General features: G+C 40.9%; 33 non-coding genes across 33 annotated transcripts; all 33 read left to right on the top strand.

Annotated features, from left to right (window-relative positions):
• Positions 1–61: 61 nt before the first annotated feature.
• On the top strand, positions 62–172 carry trnal-caa (transfer RNA leucine (anticodon CAA)). Its single transcript has 2 exons — positions 62–99; positions 127–172. It is a non-coding gene; the product is annotated as a tRNA-Leu (tRNA).
• Positions 173–481: 309 nt separating this feature from the next.
• Positions 482–592, top strand: trnal-caa (transfer RNA leucine (anticodon CAA)). Its single transcript has 2 exons — positions 482–519; positions 547–592. It is a non-coding gene; the product is annotated as a tRNA-Leu (tRNA).
• A 308-nt stretch (positions 593–900) lies between these two features.
• Positions 901–1,011, top strand: trnal-caa (transfer RNA leucine (anticodon CAA)). The gene is made up of 2 exons: positions 901–938; positions 966–1,011. It is a non-coding gene; the product is annotated as a tRNA-Leu (tRNA).
• Positions 1,012–1,111: 100 nt separating this feature from the next.
• On the top strand, positions 1,112–1,222 carry trnal-caa (transfer RNA leucine (anticodon CAA)). The gene is made up of 2 exons: positions 1,112–1,149; positions 1,177–1,222. It is a non-coding gene; the product is annotated as a tRNA-Leu (tRNA).
• A 310-nt stretch (positions 1,223–1,532) lies between these two features.
• trnal-caa (transfer RNA leucine (anticodon CAA)) lies at positions 1,533–1,643 on the top strand. The gene is made up of 2 exons: positions 1,533–1,570; positions 1,598–1,643. It is a non-coding gene; the product is annotated as a tRNA-Leu (tRNA).
• A 99-nt stretch (positions 1,644–1,742) lies between these two features.
• Positions 1,743–1,853, top strand: trnal-caa (transfer RNA leucine (anticodon CAA)). The gene is made up of 2 exons: positions 1,743–1,780; positions 1,808–1,853. It is a non-coding gene; the product is annotated as a tRNA-Leu (tRNA).
• A 100-nt stretch (positions 1,854–1,953) lies between these two features.
• trnal-caa (transfer RNA leucine (anticodon CAA)) lies at positions 1,954–2,064 on the top strand. Its single transcript has 2 exons — positions 1,954–1,991; positions 2,019–2,064. It is a non-coding gene; the product is annotated as a tRNA-Leu (tRNA).
• A 520-nt stretch (positions 2,065–2,584) lies between these two features.
• On the top strand, positions 2,585–2,695 carry trnal-caa (transfer RNA leucine (anticodon CAA)). The gene is made up of 2 exons: positions 2,585–2,622; positions 2,650–2,695. It is a non-coding gene; the product is annotated as a tRNA-Leu (tRNA).
• Positions 2,696–3,214: 519 nt separating this feature from the next.
• trnal-caa (transfer RNA leucine (anticodon CAA)) lies at positions 3,215–3,325 on the top strand. Its single transcript has 2 exons — positions 3,215–3,252; positions 3,280–3,325. It is a non-coding gene; the product is annotated as a tRNA-Leu (tRNA).
• A 939-nt stretch (positions 3,326–4,264) lies between these two features.
• On the top strand, positions 4,265–4,375 carry trnal-caa (transfer RNA leucine (anticodon CAA)). The gene is made up of 2 exons: positions 4,265–4,302; positions 4,330–4,375. It is a non-coding gene; the product is annotated as a tRNA-Leu (tRNA).
• Positions 4,376–4,894: 519 nt separating this feature from the next.
• On the top strand, positions 4,895–5,005 carry trnal-caa (transfer RNA leucine (anticodon CAA)). Its single transcript has 2 exons — positions 4,895–4,932; positions 4,960–5,005. It is a non-coding gene; the product is annotated as a tRNA-Leu (tRNA).
• A 731-nt stretch (positions 5,006–5,736) lies between these two features.
• On the top strand, positions 5,737–5,847 carry trnal-caa (transfer RNA leucine (anticodon CAA)). The gene is made up of 2 exons: positions 5,737–5,774; positions 5,802–5,847. It is a non-coding gene; the product is annotated as a tRNA-Leu (tRNA).
• Positions 5,848–5,947: 100 nt separating this feature from the next.
• Positions 5,948–6,058, top strand: trnal-caa (transfer RNA leucine (anticodon CAA)). The gene is made up of 2 exons: positions 5,948–5,985; positions 6,013–6,058. It is a non-coding gene; the product is annotated as a tRNA-Leu (tRNA).
• A 100-nt stretch (positions 6,059–6,158) lies between these two features.
• Positions 6,159–6,269, top strand: trnal-caa (transfer RNA leucine (anticodon CAA)). Its single transcript has 2 exons — positions 6,159–6,196; positions 6,224–6,269. It is a non-coding gene; the product is annotated as a tRNA-Leu (tRNA).
• Positions 6,270–6,368: 99 nt separating this feature from the next.
• On the top strand, positions 6,369–6,479 carry trnal-caa (transfer RNA leucine (anticodon CAA)). The gene is made up of 2 exons: positions 6,369–6,406; positions 6,434–6,479. It is a non-coding gene; the product is annotated as a tRNA-Leu (tRNA).
• A 520-nt stretch (positions 6,480–6,999) lies between these two features.
• On the top strand, positions 7,000–7,110 carry trnal-caa (transfer RNA leucine (anticodon CAA)). The gene is made up of 2 exons: positions 7,000–7,037; positions 7,072–7,110. It is a non-coding gene; the product is annotated as a tRNA-Leu (tRNA).
• Positions 7,111–7,419: 309 nt separating this feature from the next.
• Positions 7,420–7,530, top strand: trnal-caa (transfer RNA leucine (anticodon CAA)). Its single transcript has 2 exons — positions 7,420–7,457; positions 7,485–7,530. It is a non-coding gene; the product is annotated as a tRNA-Leu (tRNA).
• Positions 7,531–7,629: 99 nt separating this feature from the next.
• Positions 7,630–7,740, top strand: trnal-caa (transfer RNA leucine (anticodon CAA)). The gene is made up of 2 exons: positions 7,630–7,667; positions 7,695–7,740. It is a non-coding gene; the product is annotated as a tRNA-Leu (tRNA).
• Positions 7,741–7,840: 100 nt separating this feature from the next.
• On the top strand, positions 7,841–7,951 carry trnal-caa (transfer RNA leucine (anticodon CAA)). The gene is made up of 2 exons: positions 7,841–7,878; positions 7,906–7,951. It is a non-coding gene; the product is annotated as a tRNA-Leu (tRNA).
• A 99-nt stretch (positions 7,952–8,050) lies between these two features.
• trnal-caa (transfer RNA leucine (anticodon CAA)) lies at positions 8,051–8,161 on the top strand. Its single transcript has 2 exons — positions 8,051–8,088; positions 8,116–8,161. It is a non-coding gene; the product is annotated as a tRNA-Leu (tRNA).
• A 100-nt stretch (positions 8,162–8,261) lies between these two features.
• trnal-caa (transfer RNA leucine (anticodon CAA)) lies at positions 8,262–8,372 on the top strand. The gene is made up of 2 exons: positions 8,262–8,299; positions 8,327–8,372. It is a non-coding gene; the product is annotated as a tRNA-Leu (tRNA).
• Positions 8,373–8,471: 99 nt separating this feature from the next.
• On the top strand, positions 8,472–8,582 carry trnal-caa (transfer RNA leucine (anticodon CAA)). Its single transcript has 2 exons — positions 8,472–8,509; positions 8,537–8,582. It is a non-coding gene; the product is annotated as a tRNA-Leu (tRNA).
• A 311-nt stretch (positions 8,583–8,893) lies between these two features.
• On the top strand, positions 8,894–9,004 carry trnal-caa (transfer RNA leucine (anticodon CAA)). The gene is made up of 2 exons: positions 8,894–8,931; positions 8,959–9,004. It is a non-coding gene; the product is annotated as a tRNA-Leu (tRNA).
• Positions 9,005–9,948: 944 nt separating this feature from the next.
• On the top strand, positions 9,949–10,059 carry trnal-caa (transfer RNA leucine (anticodon CAA)). The gene is made up of 2 exons: positions 9,949–9,986; positions 10,014–10,059. It is a non-coding gene; the product is annotated as a tRNA-Leu (tRNA).
• Positions 10,060–10,159: 100 nt separating this feature from the next.
• trnal-caa (transfer RNA leucine (anticodon CAA)) lies at positions 10,160–10,270 on the top strand. Its single transcript has 2 exons — positions 10,160–10,197; positions 10,225–10,270. It is a non-coding gene; the product is annotated as a tRNA-Leu (tRNA).
• Positions 10,271–10,370: 100 nt separating this feature from the next.
• On the top strand, positions 10,371–10,481 carry trnal-caa (transfer RNA leucine (anticodon CAA)). The gene is made up of 2 exons: positions 10,371–10,408; positions 10,436–10,481. It is a non-coding gene; the product is annotated as a tRNA-Leu (tRNA).
• A 100-nt stretch (positions 10,482–10,581) lies between these two features.
• trnal-caa (transfer RNA leucine (anticodon CAA)) lies at positions 10,582–10,692 on the top strand. The gene is made up of 2 exons: positions 10,582–10,619; positions 10,647–10,692. It is a non-coding gene; the product is annotated as a tRNA-Leu (tRNA).
• A 1,157-nt stretch (positions 10,693–11,849) lies between these two features.
• On the top strand, positions 11,850–11,961 carry trnal-caa (transfer RNA leucine (anticodon CAA)). The gene is made up of 2 exons: positions 11,850–11,887; positions 11,916–11,961. It is a non-coding gene; the product is annotated as a tRNA-Leu (tRNA).
• A 1,369-nt stretch (positions 11,962–13,330) lies between these two features.
• trnal-caa (transfer RNA leucine (anticodon CAA)) lies at positions 13,331–13,441 on the top strand. The gene is made up of 2 exons: positions 13,331–13,368; positions 13,396–13,441. It is a non-coding gene; the product is annotated as a tRNA-Leu (tRNA).
• A 100-nt stretch (positions 13,442–13,541) lies between these two features.
• trnal-caa (transfer RNA leucine (anticodon CAA)) lies at positions 13,542–13,653 on the top strand. The gene is made up of 2 exons: positions 13,542–13,579; positions 13,608–13,653. It is a non-coding gene; the product is annotated as a tRNA-Leu (tRNA).
• A 522-nt stretch (positions 13,654–14,175) lies between these two features.
• On the top strand, positions 14,176–14,286 carry trnal-caa (transfer RNA leucine (anticodon CAA)). The gene is made up of 2 exons: positions 14,176–14,213; positions 14,241–14,286. It is a non-coding gene; the product is annotated as a tRNA-Leu (tRNA).
• A 1,158-nt stretch (positions 14,287–15,444) lies between these two features.
• Positions 15,445–15,556, top strand: trnal-caa (transfer RNA leucine (anticodon CAA)). Its single transcript has 2 exons — positions 15,445–15,482; positions 15,511–15,556. It is a non-coding gene; the product is annotated as a tRNA-Leu (tRNA).
• Positions 15,557–15,656: 100 nt separating this feature from the next.
• Positions 15,657–15,767, top strand: trnal-caa (transfer RNA leucine (anticodon CAA)). The gene is made up of 2 exons: positions 15,657–15,694; positions 15,722–15,767. It is a non-coding gene; the product is annotated as a tRNA-Leu (tRNA).
• Positions 15,768–16,728: the final 961 nt, after the last annotated feature.

Below are 16,728 nucleotides of genomic sequence, written 5' to 3'. Positions count from 1 at the left end.
CTCACCAACATATTAAAGTTGATTTGCACTAATAACCTGAAGATTAGGGTTTTTAAAAAAAGTCGGAATGGCCGAGCGGTCTAAGGCGCCAGACTCAAGGTTGTAAACCTTACCTAAGGAAGAGGTTTCTGGTCTCCGAGTGGAGGCGTGGGTTCAAATCCCACTTCTGACAGATAATTTTACGCAGGCAAGACATACCATTCAAATATAACTCACCAACATATTAAAGTTGATTTGCACTAATAACCTGAAGATTAGGTGGCTTAAAAAAAGACAGAATGGCCGAGCGGTCTAAGGCGCCAGACTCAGTTGAAAACCTTACGTAAGGAAGAGGTTTCAGGTCTCCAAATAGAAGCGTGGGTTCAAATCGTACTTCTGACAGACAATTTTACGCAGGCAAGACATACCATTCAAATATAACTCACCAACATATTAAAGTTGATTTGCACAAATAACCTGAAGATTAGATAGCTTCAAAAAAGTCAGAATGGTCGAGCGGTCTAAGGCGCCAGACTCAAGGTTGTAAACCTTACCTAAGGAAGAGGTTTCTGGTCTTCGAATGGAGGCGTGGGTTCAAATCCCACTTCTGACAGACAATTTTACGCAGGCAAGACATACCATTCAAATATAACTCACCAAGATATTAAAGTTAATTTGCACTAATAACCTGAAGATTAGGTGGCTTAAAAAAAGACAGAATGGCCGAGCGGTCTAAGGCGCCAGACTCAGTTGAAAACCTTACCTAAGGAAGAGGTTTCTGGTCTCCGAATGGAGGCGTGGGTTCAAATTCCACTTCTGACAGACAATTTTACGCAGGCAAGACATACCATTCAAATATAACTCACCAACATATTTAGTTGATTTGCACTAATAACCTGAAGATTAGGGTATTTAAAAAAAGTCAGAATGGCCGAGCGGTCTAAGGCGCCAGACTCAAGGATGTTAGCCTTACCTAAGGAAGAGGTTTCTGGTCTCCGAATTGAGGCGTGGGTTCAAATCCCACTTCTGACAGACAATTTTACGCAGGCAAGACATACCATTCAAATATAACTCACCAAGATATTAAAGTTGGTTTGCACAAATAACCTGAGGATTAGGGTATTTAAAAAAAGTCAGAATGGCCGAGCGGTCTAAGGCGCCAGACTCAAGGTTGTAAACCTTCCCTAAGGAAGAGGTTTCTGGTCTCCGAATGGAGGCGTGGGTTCAAATCCCACTTCTGACAGACAATTTTACGCAGGCAAGACATACCATTCAAATATAACTCACCAACATATTTAGTTGATTTGCACTAATAACCTGAAGATTAGGGTATTTAAAAAATGTCAGAATGGCCGAGCGGTCTAAGGCGCCAGACTCAGGGATGTTAGCCTTACCTAAGGAAGAGGTTTCTGGTCTCCGAATTGAGGCGTGGGTTCAAATCCCACTTCTGACAGACAATTTTACGCAGGCAAGACATACCATTCAAATATAACTCACCAAGATATTAAAGTTGGTTTGCACAAATAACCTGAGGATTAGGGTATTTAAAAAAAGTCAGAATGGCCGAGCGGTCTAAGGCGCCAGACTCAAGGTTGTAAACCTTCCCTAAGGAAGAGGTTTCTGGTCTCCGAATGGAGGCGTGGGTTCAAATCCCACTTCTGACAGACAATTTTACGCAGGCAAGACATACCATTCAAATATAACTCACCAACATATTTAGTTGATTTGCACTAATAACCTGAAGATTAGGGTATTTAAAAAATGTCAGAATGGCCGAGCGGTCTAAGGCGCCAGACTCAAGGATGTTAGCCTTACCTAAGGAAGAGGTTTCTGGTCTCCGAATTGAGGCGTGGGTTCAAATCCCACTTCTGACAGACAATTTTACGCAGGCAAGACATACCATTCAAATATAACTCACCAAGATATTAAAGTTGGTTTGCACAAATAACCTGAGGATTAGGGTATTTAAAAAAAGTCAGAATGGCCGAGCGGTCTAAGGCGCCAGACTCAAGGTTGTAAACCTTACCTAAGGAAGAGGTTTCTGGTCTCCGAATGGAGGCGTGGGTTCAAATCCCACTTCTGACAGACAATTTTACGCAGGCAAGACATACCATTCAAATATAACTCACCAACATATTAAAGTTGATTTGCACTAATAACCTGAAGATTAGGTAGCTTAAAAAAAGTCAGAATGGCCGAGCGGTCTTAGGCGCCAGACTCAAGGTTGTAAACCTTACCTAAGGAAGAGGTTTCTGGTCTCCCAATTGAGGCTTGTGTTCAAATCCCACTTCTGACAGATAATTTTACGCAGGCAAGACATACCATTCAAATATAACTCACCAATATATTAAAGTTGGTTTGCACTAATAACCTGAAGATTAGGTAGCTTAAAAAAAGTCACAATGGCTAAGCAGTCTTAGGCGCCAGACTCAGTTGAAAACCTTACCTAAGGAAGAGGTTTCTGGTCTCCGAATTGAGGCGTGGGTTCAAATCCCACTTCTGACAGACAATTTTACGCAGGCAAGACATACCATTCAAATATAACTCACCAAGATATTAAAGTTGGTTTGCACAAATAACCTGAGGATTAGGGTATTTAAAAAAAGTCAGAATGGCCGAGCGGTCTAAGGCGCCAGACTCAAGGTTGTAAACCTTACCTAAGGAAGAGGTTTCTGGTCTCCGAATGGAGGCGTGGGTTCAAATCCCACTTCTGACAGACAATTTTACGCAGGCAAGACATACCATTCAAATATAACTCACCAACATATTAAAGTTGATTTGCACTAATAACCTGAAGATTAGGTAGCTTAAAAAAAGTCAGAATGGCCGAGCGGTCTTAGGCGCCAGACTCAAGGTTGTAAACCTTACCTAAGGAAGAGGTTTCTGGTCTCCCAATTGAGGCTTGTGTTCAAATCCCACTTCTGACAGATAATTTTACGCAGGCAAGACATACCATTCAAATATAACTCACCAATATATTAAAGTTGGTTTGCACTAATAACCTGAAGATTAGGTAGCTTAAAAAAAGTCACAATGGCTAAGCAGTCTTAGGCGCCAGACTCAGTTGAAAACCTTACCTAAGGAAGAGGTTTCTGGTCTCCGAATTGAGGCGTGGGTTCAAATCCCACTTCTGACAGACAATTTCACGCAGGCAAGACATACCATTCAAATATAACTCACCAACATATTAAAGTTGATTTGCACTAATAACCTGAAGATTAGGGTTTTTAAAAAAGTCAGAATGGCCGAGCGGTCTAAGGCGCCAGACTCAAGGTTGTTAACCTTACCTAAGGAAGAGGTTTCTGGTCTCCGAATGGAGGCGTGGGTTCAAATCCCACTTCTGACAGAAAATTTTATGCAGGAAAGACATACCATTCAAATATAACTCACCAAGATATTAAAGTTGGTTTGCACTAATAACCTGAAGATTAGGTAGCTTAAAAAAAGTCACAATGGCTAAGCAGTCTTAAGCGCCAGACTCAGTTGAAAACCTTACCTAAGGAAGAGGTTTCTGGTCTCCGAATTGAGGCGTGGGTTCAAATCCCACTTCTGACAGACAATTTTACGCAGGCAAGACATACCATTCAAATATAACTCACCAACATATTAAAGTTGATTTGCACTAATAAACTGAAGATTAGGTGGCTTAAAAAAAGTCAGAATGGCCGAGCGGTCTAAGGCACCAGACTCAATGTTTTAAACCTTACCTAAGGCAGATGTTTTTGGTCTCCGAATTGAGGCGTGGGTTCAAATCCCACTTCTGACAGACAATTTTACGCAGGCAAGACATACCATTCAAATTTAACTCACCAAGATATTAAAGTTGATTTGCACAAATAACCTGAAGATTAGGCTGCTTAAAAAAAGTCAGAATGGCCGAGCGGTCTTAGGCGCCAGACTCAATGTTGTAAACCTTACCTAAGGCAAATGTTTTTGGTCTCCGAATTGAGGCGTGGGTTCAAATCCCACTTCTGACAGACAATTTTACGCAGGCAAGACATACCATTCAAATATAACTCACCAAGATATTAAAGTTAATTTGCACTAATAACCTGAAGATTAGGTGGCTTAAAAAAAGACAGAATGGCCGAGCGGTCTAAGGCGCCAGACTCAGTTGAAAACCTTACCTAAGGAAGAGGTTTCTGGTCTCCGAATGGAGGCGTGGGTTCAAATTCCACTTCTGACAGACAATTTTACGCAGGCAAGACATACCATTCAAATATAACTCACCAACATATTTAGTTGATTTGCACTAATAACCTGAAGATTAGGGTATTTAAAAAAAGTCAGAATGGCCGAGCGGTCTAAGGCGCCAGACTCAAGGATGTTAGCCTTACCTAAGGAAGAGGTTTCTGGTCTCCGAATTGAGGCGTGGGTTCAAATCCCACTTCTGACAGACAATTTTACGCAGGCAAGACATACCATTCAAATATAACTCACCAAGATATTAAAGTTGGTTTGCACTAATAACCTGAAGATTAGGTAGCTTAAAAAAAGTCAGAATGGCCGAGCGGTCTTAGGCGCCAGACTCAAGGTTGTAAACCTTACCTAAGGAAGAGGTTTCTGGTCTCCCAATTGAGGCTTGTGTTCAAATCCCACTTCTGACAGATAATTTTACGCAGGCAAGACATACCATTCAAATATAACTCACCAATATATTAAAGTTGGTTTGCACTAATAACCTGAAGATTAGGTAGCTTAAAAAAAGTCACAATGGCTAAGCAGTCTTAGGCGCCAGACTCAGTTGAAAACCTTACCTAAGGAAGAGGTTTCTGGTCTCCGAATTGAGGCGTGGGTTCAAATCCCACTTCTGACAGACAATTTCACGCAGGCAAGACATACCATTCAAATATAACTCACCAACATATTAAAGTTGATTTGCACTAATAACCTGAAGATTAGGGTTTTTAAAAAAGTCAGAATGGCCGAGCGGTCTAAGGCGCCAGACTCAAGGTTGTTAACCTTACCTAAGGAAGAGGTTTCTGGTCTCCGAATGGAGGCGTGGGTTCAAATCCCACTTCTGACAGATAATTTTATGCAGGAAAGACATACCATTCAAATATAACTCACCAAGATATTAAAGTTGGTTTGCACTAATAACCTGAAGATTAGGTAGCTTAAAAAAAGTCACAATGGCTAAGCAGTCTTAAGCGCCAGACTCAGTTGAAAACCTTACCTAAGGAAGAGGTTTCTGGTCTCCGAATTGAGGCGTGGGTTCAAATCCCACTTCTGACAGACAATTTTACGCAGGCAAGACATACCATTCAAATATAACTCACCAACATATTAAAGTTGATTTGCACTAATAAACTGAAGATTAGGTGGCTTAAAAAAAGTCAGAATGGCCGAGCGGTCTAAGGCACCAGACTCAATGTTTTAAACCTTACCTAAGGCAGATGTTTTTGGTCTCCGAATTGAGGCGTGGGTTCAAATCCCACTTCTGACAGACAATTTTACGCAGGCAAGACATACCATTCAAATTTAACTCACCAAGATATTAAAGTTGATTTGCACAAATAACCTGAAGATTAGGCTGCTTAAAAAAAGTCAGAATGGCCGAGCGGTCTTAGGCGCCAGACTCAATGTTGTAAACCTTACCTAAGGCAAATGTTTTTGGTCTCCGAATTGAGGCGTGGGTTCAAATCCCACTTCTGACAGACAATTTTACGCAGGCAAGACATACCATTCAAATATAACTCACCAAGATATTAAAGTTGGTTTGCACAAATAACCTGAAGTGTAGGGTATTTAAAAAAAGTCAGAATGGCCGAGCGGTCTAAGGCGCCAGACTCAAGGTTGTAAACCTTACCTAAGGAAGAGGTTTCTGGTCTCCGAATGGAGGCGTGGGTTCAAATCCCACTTCTGACAGGTAATTTTACGCAGGAAAGACATACCATTCAAATATAACTCACCAAGATATTAAAGTTGATTTGCACTAATAACCTGAAGATTTGGGTATTTAAAAAAAGTCAGAATGGCCGAGCGGTCTAAGGCGCCAGACTCAAGGTTGTTAACCTTACCTAAGGAAGAGGTTTCTGGTCTCCGAATGGAGGCGTGGGTTCAAATCCCACTTCTGACAGACAATTTTACGCAGGCAAGACATACCATTCAAATATAACTCACCAACATATTAAAGTTGATTTGCACTAATAACCTGAAGATTAGGGTTTTTAAAGAAAGTCAGAATGGCCGAGCGGTCTAAGGCGCCAGACTCAAGGTTGTAAACCTTACCTAAGGAAGAGGTTTCTGGTCTCCGAATGGAGGCGTGGGTTCAAATCCCACTTCTGACAGACAATTTTACGCAGGCAAGACATACCATTCAAATATAACTCACCAACATATTAAAGTTGATTTGCACTAATAACCTGAAGATTAGGGTTTTTAAAAAAGTCAGAATGGCCGAGCGGTCTAAGGCGCCAGACTCAAGGTTGTTAACCTTACCTAAGGAAGAGGTTTCTGGTCTCCGAATGGAGGCGTGGGTTCAAATCCCACTTCTGACAGATAATTTTATGCAGGAAAGACATACCATTCAAATATAACTCACCAAGATATTAAAGTTGATTTGCACAAATATACTGAAGATTAGATAGCTTAAAAAAAGTCCGAATGGCCGAGCGGTCTTAGGCGCCAGACTCAAGGTTGTAAACCTTACCTAAGGCAGATGGTTTTGGTCTCCGAATTGAGGCGTGGGTTCAAATCCCACTTCTGACAGACAATTTTACGCAGGCAAGACATACCATTCAAATATAACTCACCAACATATTAAAGTTGATTTGCACTAATAACCTGAAGATTAGGTGGCTTAAAAAAAGACAGAATGGCCGAGCGGTCTAAGGCGCCAGACTCAGTTGAAAACCTTACCTAAGGAAGAGGTTTCAGGTCTCCAAATAGAAGCGTGGGTTCAAATCCTACTTCTGACAGACAATTTTACGCAGGAAAGACATACCATTCAAATATAACTCACCAAGATATTACAGTTGATTTGCACAAATATACTGAAGATTAGGTAGCTTAAAAAGAGTCAGAATGGCCGAGCGGTCTTAGGCGTCAGACTCAAGGTTGTAAACCTTACCTAAGGCAGATGGTTTTGGTCTCCGAATTGAGGCGTGGGTTCAAATCCCACTTCTGACAGACAATTTTACGCAGGCAAGACATACCATTCAAATATAACTCACCAACATATTAAAGTTGATTTGCACTAATAACCTGAAGATTAGGTGGCTTAAAAAAAGACAGAATGGCCGAGCGGTCTAAGGCGCCAGACTCAGTTGAAAACCTTACCTAAGGAAGAGGTTTCAGGTCTCCAAATAGAAGCGTGGGTTCAAATCCTACTTCTGACAGACAATTTTACGCAGGAAAGACATACCATTCAAATATAACTCACCAAGATATTAAAGTTGATTTGCACTAATAACCTGAAGATTAGGGTATTTAAAAAAAGTCAGAAAGGCCGAGCGGTCTAAGGCGCCAGACTCAAGGTTGTAAACCTTACCTAAGGAAGAGGTTTCTGGTCTCCGAATGGAGGCGTGGGTTCAAATCCCACTTCTGACAGACAATTTTACGCAGGCAAGACATACCATTCAAATAAAACTCACCAACATATTTAGTTGATTTGCACTAATAACCTGAAGATTAGGGTATTTAAAAAATGTCAGAATGGCCGAGCGGTCTAAGGCGCCAGACTCAAGGATGTTAGCCTTACCTAAGGAAGAGGTTTCTGGTCTCCGAATTGAGGCGTGGGTTCAAATCCCACTTCTGACAGACAATTTTACGCAGGCAAGACATACCATTCAAATATAACTCACCAAGATATTAAAGTTGGTTTGCACAAATAACCTGAGGATTAGGGTATTTAAAAAAAGTCAAAATGGCCGAGCGGTCTAAGGCGCCAGACTCAAGGTTGTAAACCTTCCCTAAGGAAGAGGTTTCTGGTCTCCGAATGGAGGCGTGGGTTCAAATCCCACTTCTGACAGACAATTTTACGCAGGCAAGACATACCATTCAAATATAACTCACCAACATATTTAGTTGATTTGCACTAATAACCTGAAGATTAGGGTATTTAAAAAATGTCAGAATGGCCGAGCGGTCTAAGGCGCCAGACTCAAGGATGTTAGCCTTACCTAAGGAAGAGGTTTCTGGTCTCCGAATTGAGGCGTGGGTTCAAATCCCACTTCTGACAGACAATTTTACGCAGGCAAGACATACCATTCAAATATAACTCACCAAGATATTAAAGTTGGTTTGCACAAATAACCTGAGGATTAGGGTATTTAAAAAAAGTCAGAATGGCCGAGCGGTCTAAGGCGCCAGACTCAAGGTTGTAAACCTTCCCTAAGGAAGAGGTTTTTGGTCTCCGAATGGAGGTGTGGGTTCAAATCCCACTTCTGACAGACAATTTTACGCAGGCAAGACATACCATTCAAATATAACTCACCAACATATTTAGTTGATTTGCACTAATAACCTGAAGATTAAGGTATTTAAAAAAAGTCAGAATGGCCGAGCGGTCTAAGGCGCCAGACTCAAGGTTGTTAACCTTACCTAAGGAAGAGGTTTCTGGTCTCCGAATGGAGGCGTGGGTTCAAATCCCACTTCTGACAGATAATTTTACGCAGGAAAGACATACCATTCAAATATAACTCACCAAGATATTAAAGTTGATTTGCACAAATATACTGAAGATTAGGTAGCTTAAAAAAAGTCAGAATGGCCGAGCGGTCTTAGGTGCCAGACTCAAGGATGTTAACCTTACCTAAGGCAGATGCTTTTGGTCTCCGAATAGAGGCGTGGGTTCAAATCCCACTTCTGACAGACAATTTTACGCAGGCAAGACATACCATTCAAATATAACTCACCAAGATATTAAAGTTGGTTTGCACAAATAACCTGAAGATTAGGGTATTTAAAAAAAGTCAGAATGGCCGAGCGGTCTAAGGCGCCAGACTCAAGGTTGTAAACCTTACCTAAGGAAGAGGTTTCTGGTCCCCGAATGGAGGCGTGGGTTCAAATCCCACTTCTGACAGATAATTTTACGCAGGCAAGACATACCATTCAAATATAACTCACCAACGTATTAAAGTTGATTTGCACAAATAACCTGAAGATTAGATAGCTTCAAAAAAGTCAGATTGGCCGAGCGGTCTGAGCCGCCAGACTCAAGGTTGTAAACCTTACCTAAGGAAGAGGTTTCTGGTCTCCGAATGGTGGTGTGGGTTCAAATCCCACTTCTGACAGATAATTTTACGCAGGCAAGACATACCATTCAAATATAACTCACCCAGATATTAAAGTTGATTTGCACTAATAACCTGAAGATTAAAGCGTTTAAAAAATGTCAGAATGGCCGAGTAGTCTAAGGCACCGGACTCAAGGTTGTAAACTTTACCTAAGGCAGAGGTTTCTGGTCTATGAATGGAGGCGTGGGTTCAAATCCTACTTCTGACAGACAATTTTACGCAGACAAGACATTCCATTCAAATATAACTCACCAACATATTAAAGTTGATTTGCACTAATAACCTGAAGATTAGGGCTTTTAAAAAATGTCGTAATGGCCGAGCGGTCTAAAGCGCCAGACTCAAGGTTGTAAACCTTACCTAAGGCAGAGGTTTCTGGTCTATGAATGGAGGCGTGTGTAAAAATCCTACTTCTGACAGACAATTTTACGCAGACAAGACACTCCATTCAAATATAAATCACCAACATATTAAAGTTGATTTGCATTAATAACCTGAAGATTAGGTGGCTTAACAAAAGTCAGAATGGCTGAGCGGTCTAAGGTGCCAGAATCAAGGTTGAAAACCTTACCTAAGGAAGAGGTTTCTGGTCTCTGTATGGAGACGTGGGTTCAAATCCCACTTCTGACAGATAAGTTTACGCAGGCAAGACATACCAATCAAATATAACTCACCAAGATATTAAAGTTGATTTGCACTAATAACCTGAAGATTAAAGAGCTTAAAAAAAGTCAGAATGGCCGAGCGGTCTTAGGCGCCAGACTCAAGGTTGTAAACCTTACCTAAGGCAGATGTTTTTGGTCTCCGAATTGAGGCGTGGGTTCAAATCCCACTTCTGACAGATAATTTTACGCAGGCAAGACATACCAATCAAATATAACTCGCCAAGATATTAAAGTTGGTTTGCACAAATAACCTGAAGATTAGGGTATTTAAAAAAAGTCAGAATGGCCGAGCGGTCTAAGGCGCCAGACTCAAGGTTGTAAACCTTACCTAAGGAAGAGGTTTCTGGTCTCTGAATGGAGGCGTGGGTTTAAATCCCACTTCTGACAGACAATTTTACGCAGGCAAGACATAACATTCAAATATAACTCACCAAGATATTAAAATTGATTTGCACTAATAACCTGAAGATTAGGTTATTTAAAAAAAGTCAGAATGGCCGAGCGGTCTAAGGCGCCAGACACAAGGTTGTAAACCTTACCTAAGGAAGAGGTTTCTGGTCTCTGAATGGAGGCGTGGGTTCAAATCCCACTTCTGACAGATAATTTTACGCAGTAAAGACATACCATTCAAATATAACTCACCAAGATATTAAAGTTGATTTGCACAAATATGCTGAAGATTAGGTAGCTTAAAAAAAGTCAGAATGGCCGAGCGGTCTTAGGCGCCAGACTCAAGGTTGTAAACCTTACCTAAGGCAGATGTTTTTGGTCTCCGAATTGAGGCGTGGGTTCAAATCCCACTTCTGACAGACAATTTTACGCAGGCAAGACATACCATTCAAATATAACTCACCAAGATATTAAAGTTGGTTTGCACAAATAACCTGAAGATTAGGGTGTTTAATAAAAATCAGAATGGCCGAGCAGTCTAAGGCGCCAGACTCAAGGTTGTAAACCTTACCTAAGGAAGAGGTTTTTGGTCTCCGAATTGAGGCGTGGGTTCAAGTCCCACTTCTGACAGAAATTTTTACGCAGGCAAGACATACCATTCAAATATAACTCACCAAGATATTAAAGTTGATTTGCACAAATAACCTGAAGATTAGGTAGCTTCAAAAGAAAGACAGAATGGCCGAGCGGTCTAAAGCACCAGACTCAAGATTGTAAACCTTACCTAAGGAAGAGGTTTCTGGTCTCCGAATGGAGGCGTTGGTTCAAGTCCCACTTCTGACAGACAATTTTACGCAGGCAAGACATACCATTCAAATATAACTCACTAAGATATTAAATTTGATGTGCACTAATAACCTGAAGATTAGGGCTTTTAAGAAATGTTGGAATGGCCGAGCGGTCTAAAGCGCCAGACTCAAGGTTGTAAACCTTACCTAAGGCAGAGGTTTCTGGTCCATGAATGCAGGCGTGTGTTCAAATCCTACTTCGGACAGACGATTTTACGCAGACAAGACATACCATTGAAATATAACTCACCAAGATATTAAAGTTGATTTGCATTAATAACCTGAAGATTAGGTTCCTTAAAAAAAGTCAGAATGGCAGAGCCATCTAAGGCGCCAGACTCAAGATTGTAAACCTTACCTAAGGCAGAGGTTTCTGGTCTCCGAATGGAGGCGTTGGTTCAAATCCCACTTCTGACAGACAATTTTACGCAGGCAAGACATAACATTCAAATATAACTCACCAAGATATTAAAGTTGATTTGCACAAATAACCTGAATATTGGGGCTTTTAAAAAATGACGGAATGGCCGAGTGGTCTTAGGCGCCAGACTCAAGGTTGTAAACCTTACCTAAGGCAGATGTTTTTGGTCTCCGAATTGAGGCGTGGGTTCAAATCCCACTTCTGACAGAAAATTTTATGCAGGCAAGACATACCATTCAAATTTAACTCACCAAGATATTAAAGTTGATTTGCACAAATAACCTGAAGATTAGGTTGCTTAAAAAATGTCAGAATGGCAGAGCGGTCTTAGGCGCCAGACTCAAGGTTGTAAACCTTACCTAAGGAAAGAGGTTTCTGGTCTCCAAATGGAGGCGTGGGTTTAAATCCCACTTCTGACAGACAATTTTACGCAGGCAAGAAATACCATTGAAAATAACTCACCAACATATTAAAGTTGATTTGCATTAATAACCTGAAGATTAGGTTGCTTAAAAAAAGTCAGAATGGCCGAGCCATCTAAGGCTCCAGACTCAAGCTTTTAATCCTTACCTAAGGCAGAGGTTTCTGGTCTCCGAATGGAGGCATGGGTTCAAATCCCACTTCTGACAAAAAATTTTATGCAGGCAAGACATACCATTCAAATTTAACTCACCAATATATTAAAAATGATTTGCACAAATAACTTGAAGATTAGGTTGCTTAAAAAAAAGTCAGAATGGCCGAGCGGTCTTAGGCGCCAGACTCAAGGTTGTAAACCTTACCTAAGGAAAGAGGTTTCTGGTCTCCAAATGCAGGCGTGTGTTTAAATCCCACTTCTGACAGACAATTTCACGCAGGCAAGACATACCAATGAAATATAACGCAACAACATATTAAAGTTGATTTGCACTAATAACCTGAAGAATAAGTAGCTTAAAAAAAGTCATAATGGCCGAGCGGTCTTAGGCACCAGACTCAATGTTGTAAACCTTACCTAAGGCAGATTTTTTTGGTCTCCGAATTGAGGCGTGGGTTCAAATCCCACTTCTGACAGACAATTTTACGCAGGCAAGACATACCATTCAAATATAACTCACCAAGATATTAAAGTTGGTTTGCACAAATAACCTGAAGATTAGGGTATTTAAAATAAGTCAGAATGGCCGAGAGGTCTTAGGCGCCAGACTCAAGGTTGTAAACCTTACCTAAGGAACAGGTTTTTGGTCTCCGAATTGAGGCGTTGGTTCAAGTCCCACTTCTGACAGAAATTTTTACGCAGGCAAGACATACCATTCAAATTTAACTCACCAAGATATTAAAGTTGGTTTGCACAAATAACCTGAAGATTAGGTTGCTTAAAAAAAGTCAGAATGGCCGAGCGGTCTTAGGCGCCAGACTCAAGGTTGTAAACCTTACCTAAGGCAGAGGTTTCTGGTCTATGAATGGAGGCGTGTGTTCAAATCCTACTTCTGACAGACAATTTTACGCAGACAATACATTCCATTTAAACATAACTCACCAACATATTAAAGTTGATTTGCACTAATAACCTGAAGATTAGGGTGCTTAAAAAAAGTCAGAATGGCCGAGCAGTCTAAGGCGCCAAACTCGAGGTTGTAAACCTTACCTAAGGCAGAGGTTTCTGGTCTCCGAATGGAGGCGTTGGTTCAAGTCCCACTTCTGACAGAAAATTTTACGCAGGCAAGACATACCATTCAAATATAACTGACCAAGATATTAAAGTTGATTTGCACAAATAACCTAAAGATTAGGTAGCTTCAAAAAAAAGACAGAATGGCCGAGCGGTCTAAAGCGCCAGACTCAAGGTCGTAAACCTTACCTAAGGCAGAGGTTTCTGGTCTCCAAATGGAGGCGTGGGTTCAAATCCCACTTCTGACAGACAATTTTACGCAGGTAAGACATACCATTCAAATATAACTCACCAAGATATTAAAGTTGATTTGCACAAATAACCTGAAGATTAGGTTGCTTAAAAAAAGTCAGAATGGCCGAGAGGTCTTAGGCGCCAGACTCAAGGTTGTAAACCTTACTTAAGGAAAGTGGTTTCTGGTCTCCGAATGGAGGCGTGGGTTCAAATCCCACTTCTGACAAACAATTTTATGCAGGCAAGACATACCATTCAAATTTAACTCACCAAGATATTAAAAATGATTTGCACAAATAACTTGAAGATTAGGTTGCTTAAAAAAAATCAGAATGGCCGAGCGGTCTTAGGCGCCAGACTCAAGGTTGTAAACCTTACCTAAGGAAAGAGTTTTCTGGTCTCCAAATGCAGGCGTGTGTTTAAATCCCACTTCTGACAGACAATGTCACGCAGGCAAGACATACCAATGAAATATAACGCACCAACATATTAAAGTTGATTTGCACTAATAACCTGAAGATTAGTGTGTTTAAAAAAGTAGGTATGGCCGAGCGGTCTAAGGCGCCAGACTCAAGGTTGTAAACCTTACCTAAGGCAGAGGTCTCTGTTCTCTGAATTGAGGCGTGGGTTCAAATCCCACCTCTGACAGACAAATTTACGCAGGAAAGACATACCATTCAAATATAACTCACCAACATATTAAAGTTGATTTGCACTAATAACCTGAAGATTAGTTAGCTTAAAAAATGTCAGAATGGCCGAGTGGTCTAAGGCGCCAGGCTCAAGGTTGAAAACCTTACCTAAGGAAGAGGTTTCTGGTCTCCGAATGGAGTTGTGGGTTCAAATCCCACTTCTGACAGACAATTTTACGCAGGCAAGACATAACATTCAAATATAACTCACCAAGATATTAAAGTTGATTTGCACTAATAACCTGAAGATTAGGGCTTTTAAAAAATGTCGGAATGGCCGAGCGGTCTAAGGCGCCAGACTCAAGGTTCAAAACCTTACCTAAGGAAGAGGTTTCTGGTCTCTGAATGGAGGTGTGGGTTCAAATCCAACTTCTGACAGACAATTTTACGCAGGCAAGACATACCATTCAAATATAACTCACCAAGATATTAAAGTTGATTTGCATTAATAACCCGAAGATTAGGTTGCTTAAAAAAAGTCAGAATGGCCGAGCCGTCTAAGTCGCCAGACTCAAGGTTGTAAACCTTACCTAAGGAAAGAGGTTTCTGGTCTATGAATGGAGGTGTGGGTTCAAATCCCACTTCTGACAGACAATTTTACGCAGGCAAGACATACCATTCAAATATAACTCACCAAGATATTAAAGTTGATTTGCACAAATAACCTGAAGATTAGGTTGCTTAAAAAAAGTCAGAATGGCCGAGCGGTCTTAGGCGCCAGACTCAAGGTTGTAAACCTTACCTAAGGCAGAGGTTTCTGGTCTATGAATGGAGGCGTGTGTTCAAATCCTACTTCTGACAGACAATTTTACGCAGACAATACATTCCATTTAAACATAACTCACCAACATATTAAAGTTGATTTGCACTAATAACCTGAAGATTAGGGTGCTTAAAAAAAGTCAGAATGGCCGAGCAGTCTAAGGCGCCAAACTCGAGGTTGTAAACCTTACCTAAAGCAGAGGTTTCTGGTCTCCGAATGGAGGCGTTGGTTCAAGTCCCACTTCTGACAGAAAATTTTACGCAGGCAAGACATACCATTCAAATATAACTGACCAAGATATTAAAGTTGATTTGCACAAATAACCTAAAGATTAGGTAGCTTCAAAAAAAAGACAGAATGGCCGAGCGGTCTAAAGCGCCAGACTCAAGGTCGTAAACCTTACCTAAGGCAGAGGTTTCTGGTCTCCAAATGGAGGTGTGGGTTCAAATCCCACTTCTGACAGACAATTTTACGCAGGTAAGACATACCATTCAAATATAACTCACCAAGATATTAAAGTTGATTTGCACAAATAACCTGAAGATTAGGTTGCTTAAAAAAAGTCAGAATGGCCGAGAGGTCTTAGGCGCCAGACTCAAGGTTGTAAACCTTACTTAAGGAAAGTGGTTTCTGGTCTCCGAATGGAGGCGTGGGTTCAAATCCCACCTCTGACAGACAAATTTACGCAGGAAAGACATACCATTCAAATATAACTCACCAACATATTAAAGTTGATTTGCACTAATAACCTGAAGATTAGTTAGCTTAAAAAATGTCAGAATGGCCGAGTGGTCTAAGGCGCCAGGCTCAAGGTTGAAAACCTTACCTAAGGAAGAGGTTTCTGGTCTCCGAATGGAGTTGTGGGTTCAAATCCCACTTCTGACAGACAATTTTACGCAGGCAAGACATAACATTCAAATATAACTCACCAAGATATTAAAGTTGATTTGCACTAATAACCTGAAGATTAGGGCTTTTAAAAAATGTCGGAATGGCCGAGCGGTCTAAGGCGCCAGACTCAAGGTTCAAAACCTTACCTAAGGAAGAGGTTTCTGGTCTCTGAATGGAGGTGTGGGTTCAAATCCAACTTCTGACAGACAATTTTACGCAGGCAAGACATACCATTCAAATATAACTCACCAAGATATTAAAGTTGATTTGCATTAATAACCCGAAGATTAGGTTGCTTAAAAAAAGTCAGAATGGCCGAGCCGTCTAAGTCGCCAGACTCAAGGTTGTAAACCTTACCTAAGGAAAGAGGTTTCTGGTCTATGAATGGAGGTGTGGGTTCAAATCCCACTTCTGACAGACAATTTTACGCAGGCAAGACATACCATTTAAACATAACTCACCAACATATTAAAGTTGATTTGCACTAATAACCTGAAGATTAGGGTGCTTAAAAAAAGTCAGAATGGCCGAGCAGTCTAAGGCGCCAAACTCGAGGTTGTAAACCTTACCTAAGGCAGAGGTTTCTGGTCTCCGAATGGAGGCGTTGGTTCAAGTCCCACTTCTGACAGAAAATTTTACGCAGGCAAGACATACCATCCAAATATAACTGACCAAGATATTAAAGTTGATTTGCACAAATAACCTAAAGATTAGGTAGCTTCAAAAAAAAGACAGAATGGCCGAGCGGTCTAAAGCGCCTGACTCAAGGTCGTAAACCTTACCTAAGGCAGAGGTTTCTGGTCTCCGAATAGAGTTGTGGGCTCAAATCCCACTTCTGACAGACAATTTTACGCAGGCAAGACATAACATTCAAATATAACTCACCAAGATATTAAAGTTGATTTGCATTAATAACCCGAAGATTAGGTTGCTTAAAAAAAGTCAGAATGGCCGA

Source organism: Hoplias malabaricus, chromosome 3 (genome assembly GCF_029633855.1).
Source record: "Hoplias malabaricus isolate fHopMal1 chromosome 3, fHopMal1.hap1, whole genome shotgun sequence".
In the NCBI taxonomy this organism is placed as follows: domain Eukaryota; kingdom Metazoa; phylum Chordata; class Actinopteri; order Characiformes; family Erythrinidae; genus Hoplias; species Hoplias malabaricus.
The sequence above is the reverse complement of the archived record's forward strand: the minus strand, read 5'-3'. Positions and strand labels throughout refer to the sequence as shown.